Consider the following 16,828-nt stretch of genomic DNA (forward strand, 5'->3'; position numbering starts at 1 on the left):
ACACATTCCTAGGCAGAACTCATTCAGAAAACCAGCCCATGAAGTGGGTAGAGGACAAGCAACATTTCTGGAGTCATAAACTGCGCAGACTTGTAACGATAGTCAAAGAAAGCTGGGTAGAAACCTTCAGCACCACCCAACCCTTGTAGCATGGTGACTGCAAAATCAGATAAAACAGATGGCAAAGAAATCCTATTAAATCATACCTTACGTATATTTCCATAGCATGTTCGTTACCGTATTTAAAATTATTCAAAACTTTAAATACTTAATTATGGGGAACTAGCACGCAGGATAAGAATTTACAAAATAAGTATTCGCCATACAGCTCAGCTTTCAGGAAGTATGAGAACACAGGCAAAGTCACAGAGTGGATGTACGGCTGCCCCTGGAGCAGGCTGGCACTGTAACTGCATGCTGCAGAGATCCAGTAAGAGCAATGAACTGGATGTTACTATACCAGGGTGGCTGCCTTTTTAATATGTCTGCTGGCAAGAAATATAATACTTTACACAGAAGAAAAGTCAGGATGCTCACAAAGAAGGAGTACTATCTAAAATCAGGACAGTTGTAAGCAGATACTTTACATATGCATGCAAAACCAAGGAAAGACCAGCACTTTCCTAGGCACACTGGTGGGATAAATGCCTTAAAACAGAAACAGGCTTAGAGCTTAGCAGCAGGGCTGTTTTCCCCTGTGCCAACACTGCTTAGGCTATAATGTCCTCAGTCAGACATGGTCTTCCCCCACAGCTATGTTAGCAGACACCCCTCTGCATGCCGCTTTGAGCTGATTTTTCAGCCAGCTGAGCTGAACTTCCATGCTAGTACTGGGTAGGAAGCTCAGCAGAAAAAAAAGGCCAAAAGATGAAAGATTCTGGTGAAAACTTAAATATAATTACAGAGAGTTTTTAGATGACGATTTTATTTAATCCTCTTGGAATACAAGGACATACATCTCTGTAACCTTTTCAGGGCATCATACAGAAGATCAGGTATCTTCTAACTGCTCTTGGGACTTGATCAAGAAATAAAGCTACGGCTAATCATGCCTCACTACTGCTGGCTGGCTGTAATAGCTTGTCCAAAGCATGCTCTTGTAACGTATCTGCAGTTCTTTATTGACTTGGAAAAAGATGCAAAAAAGTACATGGCTCTGTGAATGCAATAAAATTTCAAATAATAAGCAGCGAAACCAGAAGGTACCTGAATAAGAAAAGTGAAATGTGGTAGAGATGCCAACACGGCAAGCAGTCCCAGGGCACCAGAGATGCCCCCAGTGCCATCGAGCTGCTACCTCTGTCCCGCTGCCCTCCTCTGCCTCCAGGAATCCCCCACATAGAATCATGTTCTTAGAGAATCATTAGGGTTGGAAGAGACTACTAAGATCATCTAATCCAACCATCAGCCCATCACCACCATGCCCACCCTTTGGCCTAATGAGTTCTATTGCTCATCACAATTTCCTTCCAAGCTCATTATACTGTTATTTACCACACTAATCCATGTCTCTGAATTTTTTTTTTCCATTTGCTTTCCTTTCAAAAAGCTGCAAATTTACCTTCACACATTTTCACAGACAAGAAGAACCTAGGAGGTTATGTACCCGTTACCTGAAGAAGGATTTAATTTCATCTCTTGATCAATTTACACTTTCTATTTCCTGACTCCAGGAACTTCCTCAGTCCTTATCTTGACAGAAAGTTACCTTGTAAGGAGAATAATCTTATCGTGTACATCTTCAGAGTTGCTAGCACTCCTGGCAGCGTATGAATGGTAAACAAAGACATAAAAAAAATAATACAGCTCTCATAAAATAACTCTTTTTAAGCATATACTCTAGAGAACACACTTAGCACAGGCAAAGAAAGTAAACCAATAGAGTTTCTTCCCAACATTTCAAAAAACAAATAAAAGAAAAACAAAAAGAACAACGGAGAACTGTTTTTCTTGACCTTCAGGTAGATTGTTTCTCCTGTGACTTGTGCCAGAGATGGCTACTGGATATGAAACAGACTGCAAATGCACATATAAATGGGTTGTGTTTAATGTATGATGAGTTTATTAACTCTGAAATATTGTCACAGCGCATGTGCTCTTATTATTGTAGCAGTCATATTTCCTCATCCCATTTGTGTCAGATCCAAATTACCGTTGTCTGAAGGAAGGATCTGCTTCTTCCAAAGATACAGAGTCATTAGGGTCCTATATGATCCCATCTACAAGGTTTTACTTGTCTGGACATGCTACTAGTGACATAACTGCTGCTGGAGTGAAAATGAATACTACCTACATGTTTTTACTGTTAAGAAATTATTATAACAATGTTTTCCATAGTGCTTTCTCAGAAAAGTTAAATGCTTGTACATGCCTACATACACTGAAGTTCGTTATTACATCTATGCAATGGATGCAGTGGGATACTCTCACACACAGACACACAGAGGCAACAGGCAGAGTCCCCTTGAAAAGGTGCTGCCCCAAAACCCACTGCAGTCAGTCCCAGTGGGAGGCACTCAACCCACCGCAGCATGGGATGCTGCACCAAGTGGGTGTCTCACCCATTTCTGTGAATATGTCAGCAGGCAGAACTCCCTGCTTATGGAAGGATCTGTATCAACACTCTCTGTATTCGCTGATGCTGACCACAGTTCCTTTCGCCAGAAAAAAAAAAAATCATGTCTCATCATTTGTCAGGATTTATAGCCATATTTTTAGGTGGGAATGATATTCAAACCATCTGAAAAATCCACACATTTTCCCAGGAGCCCTGCATGGCCAGCTGCGCGCTCCCTGCTGTGGCCAGCCGCCAAGTCCCATTTCTTTTAATCCCGAGGACAGCCGTGGCTGCTGACTGCCACGCTCCCTGCTCGGCTTCTGCAGGGCGATCCCCGAGCTAGCAGGGAATTTTTCATGCAACTCTGCTATAAATGATTGACACAGAGCAACATTTTCAGTCTTTGGTTCCCAACCGTAGGCATGCAGATACGCTGAAGCCTGTTTTTCAGGAAGGCAGTGAGTTTGCAGTAAAGATATTCATTACAAGCAATAAAAGCTGTAGGTGCTCAGCACTTACACTGCCAGACTTCTTATTCAGATGTTTAATTGGGGGAACTTGCATTTGAAAATGTGCCCTGAGGAACTCAGCAGCCCGCCAAAGAGCAGCTTAATTAGTCCAGACAAGTCCAGACTGAAATATGCAACATGCTGTGGCATCTCTTTTGAATGCATGAAATATAAAAAAAAAAACCAAACCAACCCAAATAATCCATGTTGCACTGCAGAAATGTTTCTCAGAATGTTTCTACCCAAGTCCAAGGTTGTTTTTTTTTTCTTTTTACAAATGCCAGCCTGAGATTTTAAGGTGGAAATTGAAGTAAAATGATATATAAAACAAATAGTTGTCCCTTGGCAATAAGCAAAAATCACACTGAATGAAAGAAATCAGAGACACAGAGCTCTGCTGTATTCTAACACCGGGTGACACGAAATATTTATTTACATGTGAGAGCTAAGCTCAAGAAGTGACTGATCACCTCACCATTTCTCTTTGCAAAGGCTTCCATTGTCCCATCTATTCTGCTCGCAGCAAAACTCGTCCCTTCACAGTCTCCGTCATATTCTTGCATTATAGTCTCAGTTTATTATTACTTTAAGTAAGTTATCCATAAATTCCAGCCCGGGCATCAACATTTGTCTTAATTAAAATCTTATGGCAGCTTCAGTTGGAAGCTATTTCTCTTTTCCCTCCTAAAACCCCACTGTGAAGTATTCACAGGACAGAATGATCCCTTGTTCCAGGCGGAAGACGGCTGCCCCTCATCAGCTGCAGGTGACTTCTACCTACATAGCCCCCAGAACTGTCATGAGAAATCCAAAGATTAAAAGGGATGATTTAAACAAAAACTGTCATTATGCTGATTAAAGGGGAAAGATCCTTACATGCTTAAAACCACATGCAAAAAGGAAGGAAAAAAAAAAAAAGAATAAATACCAGATGCCTAGATGTACCTAGGGGATAGTGTGTTCTGATTCAAGAACACGATTACCTACCTACCCATCCCTTTTCTCCCACACATCTGCCTAAGGAAAACAGGAGGAGGGTCTGTTTTTGTGGTGTCTGTTTCCCAAAGCAAAGGAGCATGATGCAGGCTCCAGCCCACAGCTGCCCTGGAAAAACCTGTTTTTCTGATTTCTAAAAGTGAATGAGGAGATCTTCATTAACACATTGTTTTAAAAATAACTGAGGGAGGGGGGAAGAAAAAAGAAGCCCTCACCACTGATGCTGGTAAGTGGGAGGGAGGTCAGTGAGTGGGACCGGGCTGCTGCAGGAGAGGTGCTGTGCCAGAGCGGAGCTTCACATCCTCTTTGCCCACTTGTCACCATGCCCTTCTGCTCCTTCCTCCCTCGGCACAACAGGGAGAAGCCTCCCTGCTCCCCACACCCTGCCACTCCCATCTTCCCTGTGGTCAGCATTTTTACTGGCGCATTGAAATTCTCCAAGTGGAAACAAAACCAGCGGGGAAGCAAATAAGCTGCATGCTCGGAGGCCTCCTTCCTTATTGGCAGCACGTGTCAGCTTGGTGCTTCCATGGTTGTGCTCTGGCAGAAGAAAACACACAGTGGCACCTTTCAAAAATGTACCTAAAAGGTGTGTGTGTATTCACTGCAAGGGTGGAAAAAATCTGTAGCAGATATCCATGTAAGAAGTCATACAGAAATGGAAGAGGAGCCCAACACGTAGAAAGATGAGATACAGGTGACTTCAGATGTGCACAGGAGATTTAAACAAAAACTCCTAAGAGCTGTGGCCTCCCCTCAGCCAGCCTGCCTTACATTGAGATGCAAGGTACAGAGAAACACTTCCAAATCTGCATGACAGCAGGGGTTGACATTATACAAGGAAAGTACAACCCCAAGATGCGGAAGCATATGTAAAACAACATTAGCGTATTCTAAATTGGGGCTCTTTTAGATGTTAATTTATATTTTAGCTGGGCCCACTATACTGCTCTGCAGCCATTATCCCACTTGGGTATCCAGCAAGTGTGCACTTCAACTTAAATTCTCACAAAAAGATCAATTTGCAAGTTGAAACCTAAGCCTTTCAGCAGATCAAATACAGAAATATTTAGTCCTGCATCCACAGATCTGGCCTCAACTTTGCAGAAAGACTTTTATCACTTAACTCTGCTCCAAATATGTAATAAATACATAAATAAAATTAGAATTGGGACAGCTGGTAGGGATCACTTATTTATCTAGAACCTCCCACCAAATTTTGGCCTGTTTCAAAACATCTATCTGAGATAAGAGAGTGGACTTTGTATCTACCATGCCATTAAAGGAAAAGTCAGAATTAAAAAATCATCAAAAGATGCACATGCATCACACTCTCATATGCAATTAATCTATATGAATGACAGCACTTTCAGAGGGAAAAAGCATGCAGATCTGTATTTATTTGAGAGCACTAGTTGTGATGTGAACCACACACAGTTAAAAGGTAACAAACTCAATCCACAGCAGAGTGCAGAAAAAAAGAAAGTACAGTACTAACTCTCTGAGAGGTTTCAATTTTCATCAAGTACCTTTGAATGTCAAGTTCTGAATGAAGGGAGACCAACATGCACTGCAAAACCTGTGGATCAAAGAGAGAAAAGAAGGGGAGGGGGAGAGATAATTGTTAACAGGAAAGGAAAAAAGAGAACAATAGAATTAAGAGAATAACCTCTACATACTGAAGGTATACTGAGAAGAGAAGAGAAGAGAAGAGAAGAGAAGAGAAGAGAAGAGAAGAGAAGAGAAGAGAAGAGAAGAATAAAGGAGAGGCATGTGTGTTAGAGAACAACATGTTCTATCAATGCTTAATATGCAGTATTCTCAGGACCTTTTTCAAGACTCAATTCAAATATGCTACATGTGATGGTAAGTCAAAGAAACTCATAGTGTTTTTCCTGATAAAAGAGTTAATGGCAGAGAGTTTAGCCACACAGATTCAAAAATATATCTAGCAACTGTATCTGACAAGAAATGGTAAAATATGCATTCTTCCAAAGGAATGATACAATTCTTGGCCAGAATTAGCAGCAGTCGTACTACAGTGTGGGTTTCTCACTACAGAGACGTGGAATCCTTTCAGCAGAACTTAGAAATATTATATTACTCTTGATTAACTCAACTTAAAAAAGAATAAAAGATAAACAACGGTATGACTAAGAAGTGTTCTCCAATTATGTCTCTCTTTACTATTCCACATCTGATCTTAAATAACACAGACTGTGAAAATGTGCTAAAATGGGCTTAAAAGCAAAAAAACCCAAACACCCAAAAACAACAACTTCAAATCAACAAATATCATTCTCCAAACATATGAATGAGATGCAAACTGGAGAGGGAACTGCCTACTGATGTTTGAGACCTTACAGGCAGAAGTCCTATATTCTGCTTAGACTTCATTTGCCTGCAGGGTGGAGGGTTGAGGCAATGGTGCACAGCGCTCTGAACAACCTTCTCCAAGCACTGGATTCCCCTCAGCCAGCACCAGGCTCCCATGACAGCTACTGCTACTGCTCCCACTACAGCGCAGCTATTTGCACTGGGCAAAGGAGTGCCACTGCACTGATAACAAGGGCATCATTGTTAAAGAACCTTACTTAGCAAGTAATTATAATGCTAACATCATAATTAAGAGAGAAATTCAAATAATTTATTGAATTTTAGAAATCCAAGGAATATGAGCATATGAGAGTTGATTGTGGGGACAAGATAAGCAACATTCAAGTATACTCAGATTTTTCATGAGTTTCCATTGGATACTTTGGAAGGGCAGTGCTGTTTCATTTAAATAGAACAATAGATCATTTTTCTCCCTATGATAAATGCATCATTCACAATTGTTCAAGTAAAATGCGATTTTTACAAATATACCATTTATGCAAACACAGTACAAATTAAATGTAGCCTTCCGGCAACAACTGGATAACTTCCAATTCCAAACCACAAAGACAAAGCAGTCCATTGCTAATGTTTTTTCATGCTTTTATAACATTACCGCCCCCAAAACCTGGAAAGTTCTGTCTGACCTTTAATTAAACTATTCTGATTTAAGAAAAAAAAAAGTTATGGATTTCCTAAGGACATAATCCCATCTCATTGCCAAATATGTGAGATTTCCAAAGGACAAAAAATTATACTGCGTATCTGCTTGAAGTTTGGTCTGCATTACACCTCAAGACCACAGTTTGGAAGGGCCATTATTTTGCAGAATGGCAGAATCAAAAGAGAGCATCAGTCAACCTCCCTAAAGACAATGCATAAAACCAATGCAAACTACGTGGTTTCCTCAAGTCTTGTCATGCTAGTGGGAATTAGAACTGTGTGCTCTTTCTCTGGACTTTCCTACTCCCAAAGGAAATTAGGAAATGAGGGACCCCATCCCTAATACAGGGAAAATGTTGCTCTTCCCCCGCCTCTTACAACAATGCATTTATTTTAATGCTAAAACAAATAGTTAGGTGAAGAGTCATAGTTAAAATACGTGAAACTGATCCATCTAGGCCTAGAAGTCACTCTCTCCTTTTACCAGAGTCATTCTAAAATCCTATGGTGCTACATGCAGGATTAAGAATTAGCAATCTCTGAATAAACACAGTCTGGCAGGAAAAAAATGAACAACACCCAAACACAGAATGATACCAGCAGTGCAACAGAACACTGACTTCTGCATCAAGAGGCAAAAGAGGCCTCCATGATGCTATACAGCCAACTTTGGATCACCTAAAGAAGATCCAGACATGCCCACATGGGAGAAATATAATCAAGACCATTGCTGCAACCCACATAAAGACCTTATTATGAATGAAATTTGATGATAGTTGGGTCTGACTCCAAACCTGAAGCATGGCTTCATTTGGAACTTCCCAAAATATTTCTTAACTTTCTGTATTCCTTTCCAAATTCAACACCACATCGATGCCTTCATCAGCAGTCTGGTGACCTCAAGGGTATTTAAAGAGGGAAAACAGTAATGATCTGTTTCTTCCTTTGCTTCTAGATTGTAGAGGAGTTTTTATTTTTTTTCCAAATGTGGGCATGCCTGTGGATATATATAGCGCACAATGATGGGAAATGAATTCAAGGAGAACTTCGCAACTTCCACATGCAGCAAGGGCTGTGATCTCTGCATCCCAGGGACAGGTTCCAGTGACAATCCCCACCTCCAGCTTCCCTTGATGACTCCATCGATGTACCTCAGAGACGTGAGACATCAGAGTGAATAACCTACATTCGGGGAAAAACAGGATGTGGACACAAATTCCACAGAAGATTAGAAAACCCTGGATGGGACTTACTAAGAATTAAAGAGTTATAGAGCACTGAACACTCAACTAATGTGCTCTGAGCAACCTCTGGTGGCCAGTAGGTAGGATCCTGCACCTCCTACTAAACTGAGTTGTGCAGGGCCCATGCCTTCTATCCTGGACACGAGAGCAGATCCTCAGCTGGTCTGAATGAACCGCACTTGACCAGCTTCACCAATATGAGGTGAGTTCCAGTGAGCTGGAAGATGGCAGGGGTTTTTGCTGTCTGTCATCAAAGGCCCTCAGAGCAGAGAGGCTGCTGCTGAAACAAGAATACAAGTGGTACCAACTCTTATCAATGTTGGGCTAATGTAAGAAAGAAACCAATAAATACAGGCAGGTAGAAATAGAAAGTTGATATGGAGAAAATCGACAATAGAGCGTAAGTAATTTTTTCTGGAGAAAAGTAGAAAATGATAGAGGCCAAGGAGAAGAGTGGAAGACTCGGCTTGAGACACCACATCCAGCTAATGAATGTTTTCATGGCTTCACTAACAGGTGTGAGCAGGATGGGATGCTACTTTAAGAAAAAATGATTTCAGGAGCCAATATCTGCTGTAATGAGAAAGGTACCAGGGAGAAAGGAAACAGCTGCCAAACATGTTACTTTTGAACTTCAAACCTAAATAGAGTGAGCTGCGGCCCTGGGAAAAGTTGTAGAAAGCTAAGAGTCATCAGAGGAAAGCAAAGATGCCAGGAATGTGGGGAATGCCATCAAATGGAGTCCTGAGAAATATCTGCTGAACACTGCTGTAAGGTAGTACTGAAAGGGTTAGCGCGCAGTAACTTAGGGAGGACAAGGATTAATATCTTGAGGCTGACTGACTGCAGTTGGTCATTATTCCAGGCCCTTCAAAAAAAAGGTGAATGAACGGTATGCCTGCCTTGTGGGATCTGCTTGCTAAGCAGATCAAAGGAAAGTATTCACCACTTTAAGCAGGATCAGGCCTGTTGAACACTGAAATGTTAAGTCTCCAAAGGAAAAAGCAGATGCTTGAGACACTTGTGTTGATGATTTAGTAGGAGACATCTGTCCCCCTGAGTCAGTCTAAAATAATGTCACAGAATGGTGTTGGGAGCGCAATGTGCTCCCACAGCAGGAATGCAGCCCTGCTATTCTTGCTGACAGTGCTGATACAATTCAAAGTGCCTTTCACTGAGGTACTGGCAGTGCTGTAAAAGTGGAGAAATCGAGGAGAATGCCAGGCTTCTCCTTTTTTTTTTTTTCCAGTCTGTGTAATAGTCACTTGATTTATGTTCCTGATGGACTTCAAAAGGAAGTCTTTACAAAGGAAGAATACATTAAACACATTGCATTTATCATGGGTCACCCAGGAAGATGACACAGCTGCCAGGACGAGAAGTGGCTAAAATGAGAGACACGCACAGAGGTTTGGTATGAAGCAAAGTCAGGTTAGCCAGGACATTATGGTGCGAATTAGTGTTTCCTAGGCTTACACCTCTGGGTGGGATCCTGCAGAGACATGCAATCAGCTGATGCTGGAGGTAAATGATAAAGCACAACGGGCAAGAGATGAGTATGTAGATGATGATACATGGCAAAATGAGATGCTGATGCAGAGGTCCTCTTAAACAGCTTGAGAATGAGGAAATGAAATGAGGATCAACTGCTTATTTCCTGTGCACAACGGTTTTGTAGGGAAGATATAAGAAAGTGGTATTTTTCAACGGTGCTGGGATGGGAAAACATCAGGGTGGTAACTCTGTTGATTCAGGCTGCAGAGGTTCTTCTCACAGAAGTTTTAAGTGCACAAATATCTGGCAAAGGGAAAGGGTGAAGTCTTTTATCACATGAAAATACAAAGACAATGTACAGGATTAACTACAAGCAACCTGCAGGAAACAGCCATGCAACAGCTGAAAAAGTGGAGATGGCCAGAAGGGTCCAAAAGGGAAGCAGACAAACAAAAAGACCAGTCAAATGTAAACAAGGAATGCAGTCAGAAGGAGGAGAACAAAGGAAGAGGGCCCCGGGAAACGTTAGGACTTCTTATGTTTCAGGATTTACTATTTTCAGCAAGCTCTACAGCTACAGCATCCCTCAGTGTTTGCTCTTTGGCTCTCACTCATTGAACATTACAGCTGAAAATGACACGTTTGTTACCTTGGCAAACTGTATTTTGCAAAATTCCTAAACAACGAAATAAAGTGAAAAAGAATCTCCTCTCCACTGTTATTTTTGTCTATTTTTTTTCTCAGCCTTTGTAAAAAACACTTACTGAAAAACTGTGCTTCATTCAATTTTAGTGAGGACTAAAGCTACGCAAATCAAACAACTAGAAAAAGAGAACTTTTAAAACATCTCAAGGGAATCCACGTCATATTCCAAATCATAATTTTTAGGGAAATCAAAAATAGTTACACCTGTAAAATGAAAAACTGTTCAGCCATCAAGGAGTCCAGAAGATCTCCAGAGTCACAGTCTTCCCTCTTCTGTTGTCACTCCACCTACGTGGAGATACTGTATCACAGCTCTGTATTTTTGCACTGCCTCAGCAGAAATACAGTATTGTATCTGCACTCCAGGTTATATGGCTAATATGAAGGAGAAAAAATCACTTCTATTTCACATTAAATGACTTAATAGCTTTGGGGCTTTTCTGGTTTGTTTGTTGATGTTTTTTTTTTTTTAAGCAAAGTCTTATAGTGTCTTGGTTCTATCATGGATTTTTGCTTGAAGGTATGAACATAATTAAGAATATGAGAAGTCCACAAGAATATTTTCGTAAACAAAGTGGGGCATGAACTTATTTGGTTGATCCTTGACCAGTACTCTGTAAGACTGTGCCCTAAAATCTCAAGTGGTGAGTGCTCATCAGCCCTTTCCCTTTCCACATTGTATATGGTAACCAAGTAACCAAGACAATAAATGAATAAATAATTTTTGTATTTATGATGTGCTTGATCCCTTCTACAGTTATTCAAGTATCACTATGAAATGAAACAGGAAAAATTAAACTGCTTAGTGCAGGCAAGAAAAAAAAATACTATTTGGTCAAGTTTCTCTAAGGTAATATTTACCTGATTTGAACCTGTGGACTTGGACTTGCATCGTGTGTGTGTGCGTGTGTGTGTGCGATGCAAAATTTGGTATGTTAAAAGCCGACATTGTCTGGACATGGAAAACTAAAGAAACAGTAACTGAAAGTCTCAAAGCTTGTTGCCTAAGTGAGGCATACAAGTCTGCAATGAGGTACTGTCAACGGTTTACGGGCGTTAGGCCCGATTCCGTGACAAAGGGGACGGGGGACCCAAGGGCCCACGTCCCGGGAAAAGGGGAAAGGGGAAAAGGGTAGGGAGATGGCCCTGAGAGCAAAGAACAGCGGCAACAATCTGAGGAGAAACAAACTAATTTACTAAATAAAATATCGGAATGCAAAACAACACACTATAATACAATATAATTACAATTTAAGCTGATAAATTCAATACAGAGAGAGAGAATGTCCCAAAATCAAGGTAGGCCTTACTCTACTACCGACGATAAGGCGGCTGGAGAGCGAGGTGCTGCCAAGACGAGAGACGGCGGAAAAAAGGGACGAGGTCTCGTGATCTGCAAGTTTTTATACTGCGAGCTTTTATCTTTTCCCTCCGGCTGGAAAATGGTAACAAAGGAGCAAAGTGCCGTGGGGACTGTAGTAGTCCTTCTCTTCTGAGAACTAGGTATGTCCACTACATGATGTTATGATGTGGAATACCAATAACCGAAAATCACAAAACCATGACAGGTACCTCAATAAAGAAAACACTGTCACCCATTAATTCCAGTAAGATTTGAAGATTTGAAGTAAGATTTGATCTGAAGATTTGAAGATTTAGTTTGAAGAATGAATTTGAAGATTGAAGATTTGAAATAACCAACCTTAATTTAACATTAAGGGTCAGATTAGGCATTTTAAATCACACATAAACAGGGGCAACTCCAAAAGTAATGCCTCCTATTTTCATTATGTTGGCCCACAACATCAGAGGTGAATGTTGGTGGTACGGCAGTAGAGGCTGGAACCTTTCCACCAATATTCCATTATATGTTGCTGCCATGATGCAGATGGCAGCAGAGGGGCAGTCTGACAGAATGGCGTCTGACATGGAAGTGCGTATGAAGCAAGGAGGTGGAAAAAATGGCACCCACTGATATTCACTGATGCTTTCTGAATATTTATGGAGCACAGTGAGGTTTGTCAGGACCTATTGAACCATTACAAGGCTGAAGGTGGCAGTTTCCAGGATCGCATCATTACTGGTTATGAAATGTGGTGTCACAACTATATGCTGGAGTCAAAATGGTAGTCCACAGTGAGGCAACATGTGAATTCCCCACTGAATAAAACATTCAAGACGCAGCCCTCAGTGGTCAAAGTGATGCGCACTGTCTTTTGAGACAGGAAAGAGGTGATCCTTCTGGATTTCCTGGAACCCGGACAAAGCATCAACTTCAATCACTGCATTGCAATGCTGTATAAGCTGAAGGCTTAAACTTCCAGAGTCAGGCCAGACAACAAGACAACCTTTCTCTTGCAACATGATAATGCCAGGCCCCATACCAGTTTGAAGGCAGTGGAGCACGTCGCCAATCTTGGCTGGACTGTCCTGTCACATCCACTGTAAGGTCTGGATTTTGTGCTTCCCAAATTCCATCCATTTGGGCCGATGAAGGATGGACTGCAGGGGCAACATTTTCCAAGGAAACATCTTCACAGCAGCTGTGAAACAATGGGTCACCTCTGTGGGCACAGATTTTTGTATGTGCGGCATATGTGCAGTCATTGCTGGCGAAAATGCATAGTTAATGGTGGTGACTGTGTTGAAAAATAGTGTTTTGTAGTGGAGAATTTGCTCCATCAAATAGTATTGTTGTGCTTTTCGTATCTGTTGTAGTTTCCATGGAAATTAATAGGAGTCATTACTTTTAGAGCAATCTGCGTATAATACCTGAAGTATCTGGCAGTTTAAACATGGATTGAGACACTAAACTTCACTGAGTTAAATGGCAAGAATATTCTCTACAATTCTTATTGTAACTGTTTCACTTTTAGAAACGGAGACAATTAAACACACTATTTTTGTTTCCAATAGTTTGTCTCCCCTATTACTCTTTCCCTTCTCCCTATCACTATCATCTCTTCTTGGAATCACAATACATCAGTGAAGATAAACATCAAAAAATGATTATGAATCTTTATAGAAGAACAAAGAAACAACGATGACCTAAGAATGAAAACAACTGCATGAGCTGTCTCCAGAATTTTAAAAAGTAAGAAAGAATAATAGAAAAAGTATGATGTTTTAAAAATCCCATTTTTAGTTTTTCTCATTTTTCTGTGGCATTTTCCTCTCAACTTCATTTAAACTCACTGACGTTGCTATTCATACAATAACCACCACTGAAAAGCACAGTATGGCATATGCAATGACAACTAATGGTCTACAGAGAAAAACATCTTCTGAAACACTTACAAGCACATGGCCTTGTCTTCTTCCATTGCTCAGATTTAACAGTAACGTTTCTTTTATAAGTTCTTTCTTTTTAAACTTTGTTTTGGCTTTCACTATTGATTAAATATACCTGATTTTCTAAGCAGTAATCAGTTCATCCAATTAAACCTTATAAAAGCTACTCAAAGTAATCAAGGTTGCAGGAGTTGCTCTTCCCTCCTCACCCAAAAGAAAAAGATACAGGAGAGCATAATAAAAAAATGTGGCTTTACACAGGTTACGTTCCATCTTTCTGTTGGATTCCTTCGTAAGACATAACAGCATCAGGTTTTCTAACAACTCCAAATTATGAGTACTGCAGGTATCTGCCAACAACTACCATTTTAACTACTGACCTTGAAATTTTAGGCAAAAGCTCATGAAGTATAGTCCTACCTGCATCATGATGCTACAAAACTATAGCCGGTAGTCTGCATTTGTGCTCAGTTCTTACGGAAAGCCAGAAAATACTTCATTCATGTGCTTCAATGGACCTAAGTTCTCTTAAGAAAATAGGTTGTAGTGCAGAAACTATTTGGAGAATACTCATCAAGGGTGATCTTGGCAAGATGAATCAATGCAGAACTGTACTGGCAAAAATATTCATTGTCAGGCGTTCTTCTGTTAATTATTTCCTCATATATTAAAGCACTCTTCAAAAACTTTCACTGATCAGAATTCCCTTGACCACAGAAAAATGAGTCAATTGTTCTGCTTATGCACTGTATGCTATGCGCAGCAGCAATCTTCCAAAGATGCTATAATTCTCTCCCACTCCCCAAAATTCCAAATGTTTTCCAGTTTAAGCAGGTCTGGAAAGATGTTCAATCTCAGCTTTCCATGGCCTGAGAGTTACCAAGCTTTGGTTCCCGTTTCAGTCCTTAATAAAACCACGTTTCCTGCCCTTGGCACACTATGTAAAACAGAGTTCACGATACCTACCTACCTTACAGGATTTCAGAAATAATTAACTCATGAACAGTTTCCAGCACACTGCGGGGAAAAACTACTTTAGAAAAGTATCACATTTATACACCACATTAAGTTTGCTCTTAACCTCTTCTAAGGGTCACAGAGTCTCAGCACAGTAGTGAGGTTTTGTTAACTTCAGTCTCCTACATTTTTTTTAGAACACCTAAAATTTTGAACAACATCAGATATGAAAAGCCTGTCTGTCTCGTTATTAACTAAATTTATCATCTTCCACTCTTTTCTTAAACATACAGATGTTATCTACACAATTACAGGAGAGATATAAGTTCAGAAATGCCTTTGTGCAGCATATACCAGCTTACACTTGAATAGCATATAGAGTAATTAGAGTGGAATCCAACTGAATAAGTCAATCTTATCATCTTGTAATATCAGCTACCTCATATCAATTAGACAAATATGAAGTATGTATAAGTCTATATATAAACAATGGCATTCTGCAAGGTTCTAAGTAAATCCTGGTTTTAATACAATCAGATATCACTGCTATGATATAGGGGGCTAATTAATGCCAGCCAACATTAGCTTATGGAAAATTATCATGACATCATTATTGTAAAATGACACTGTACATTTTTATTGATAAGGAAACTTAAATATTAATTTCAGTTTCCAATTTACATAGAGACAGATTCACATTTTGTATGTCATTCTTACTGCAACATGTTTCATTATATATTGCAAAAAATACTTCTCAAAATTATCCACTCACACTTAAGGGATACAACAAAAAACCAATAATAGACAAACCACAATGTCAGCTCATTCATCAGAAATGTCAGTTCAAGTTGATCCCATTTGGAAACAATACATGGATGCTACTGGCTTTACAAGACTTACAGAACAGGGTACAGAGCTTGAGTTGGATTTCAAGAGTTGACGTCATTATTGTTCATAAGCCAACACAGGGCTTTAAAACTGAAAAGAATCTACAGCATATAAAATGGTTTCCAACTCGTAAGGGGTCCAGGCCCTGCGCCAGTGGATAATAATTTGCAATACAGCTTAGGGTTTTTTGGAGGAAAAAGTGGGGGAGGGAATACAATATGTTCACGTAGAAAGGAATGTGCAATTCCATACCCTCATGTGCTATGAGGAGAAATGGCTTTCTAAAATCTTGTTTTCTTGTATTGTTCATGTCTTCTCTTCAGATGCTTAAGCCTTCCCCTGTTTGAGATCCTTACTTTTTAATATCTTTGTTCACTGAAAATCTTTCCTTATAATTACAACTGTTAGTACCACTCATAATTGAAAAATTTTCAAAAATAAAGACAAAGTAAACCTAAGAGATAGATAATAGGTATACCTTATGGATATCTGAGGGAGATGTACTGAAAAAAATATGTACATTTGAATTTCTGTGACATTTTCTCATTGCTTTTTTACTTTTTGTACATACACATTAGTATTCCTAAAACTGCTGAAAATACACCAAATTAAAGGTAAAAAATTCAAAACAAAGTAACCTTTAGTAGAAAAAAACAGATGAGCAGTTCATAGTTTCTTCTACTCTTGCGTGAACATTCAATGAAATTATATTCCTCCATGGTTTCCCTCCCCTAAATTCAGCAAAAGACGGTGCTATCTGTTCAAGCAAAAAAGATTTGCATGATATTTGAAAAAGCTGCATCTCAGTCCTTTCTAAATACACAACACAGACTTTGCTAGCCAAGAAATACTGTAGCCAGAACATAAAGTAGGTTTGTATTTGAGCATTAACCATTTGCCTGGTTACTGAAATTATGCATGCACATGAGTCTTGTGATTTAGAGGTGCACAGATAAAAGGAGTCTTAATTCTGCAGAAGTTCATGGATTTTTAATTTTTTTTTTGCTGCAGACTTTACAAGAGGGCGAGGATTTCATCTCTAGTGTTGTCCTCTTTGAGTGTCTCTAAGCCTTAAAAAGGGATTTAAAAGTTTCAAAGTGGAGAAATAACGGTTCCTAATGCACTGCTCTTTCAGGAAGATTTTGAGA

General features: G+C 39.9%; 1 protein-coding gene across 22 annotated transcripts in view; it reads right to left on the bottom strand.

Annotated features, from left to right (window-relative positions):
* Positions 1-16,828, bottom strand: part of KIAA1217 (KIAA1217 ortholog) — a 354,365-nt gene that overhangs the window by 98,433 nt on the left and 239,104 nt on the right. Inside the window, exon 1 of one of the 22 annotated variants that reach the window (XM_021389190.1) lies at positions 5,592-5,611. The exons of the other annotated variants lie outside the window; for them this stretch is intronic. The gene's annotated coding sequence lies outside the window, so the exon portion shown is untranslated. Of the gene's footprint in view, positions 1-5,591; positions 5,612-16,828 lie in introns of those variants that run through there. 22 annotated transcript variants of the gene reach the window in all.

Source organism: Numida meleagris, chromosome 2 (assembly GCF_002078875.1).
Source record: "Numida meleagris isolate 19003 breed g44 Domestic line chromosome 2, NumMel1.0, whole genome shotgun sequence".
In the NCBI taxonomy this organism is placed as follows: domain Eukaryota; kingdom Metazoa; phylum Chordata; class Aves; order Galliformes; family Numididae; genus Numida; species Numida meleagris.